We start from the raw sequence: 517 nt of genomic DNA, 5'->3' as shown, positions 1-517 counted from the left end.
AAGGGAAAGTGGTTTGAATTTGAAGGGTGAGGTAGGTGGGGTTTTATGAAGGATGGATGTGAGTGGTGAAGAGAAAGATGGGATTTGATAGGTGAAGGGTTTTTGGGGAAGAGGTGTTGAGGTGATTAGTGAATAGGTGAAGAAGAGAGAGAGTGGTGGGGTAGGTGGGGATCCTGTGGGGTCCACAGATCCTGAGGTGTCAAGGAAAAGTCATCCCTGCACCAAGTGGCAAGCAATAATGCGTTTTGAGCCAATTCTGGCGTTAAACGCCTGGCTGGTGCCCATTTCTGGCGTTTAACGCCGAATGCTTGCCCTTTTCTGGCATTTAACGCCAGTCTGGTGCCCCTTTCTGGATGACCCTTCTAGTGTAAGGATGTTCATCTCCTTGCATCATGGGCAAGTTGAATGCCACCCTTACATTTTCCGGACTAAAATTCAAGTATTTCCCCCGAACCATAGTAAGCCAATTCTTTGGATCCGGGTTCACACTTTGGTCATGGTTCTTGGTGATCCATGC

Source organism: Arachis duranensis, chromosome 6, assembly GCF_000817695.3.
Source record: "Arachis duranensis cultivar V14167 chromosome 6, aradu.V14167.gnm2.J7QH, whole genome shotgun sequence".
Classification (NCBI taxonomy): Eukaryota; Viridiplantae; Streptophyta; class Magnoliopsida; order Fabales; family Fabaceae; genus Arachis; species Arachis duranensis.
This window is presented reverse-complemented; position numbering follows the sequence as displayed.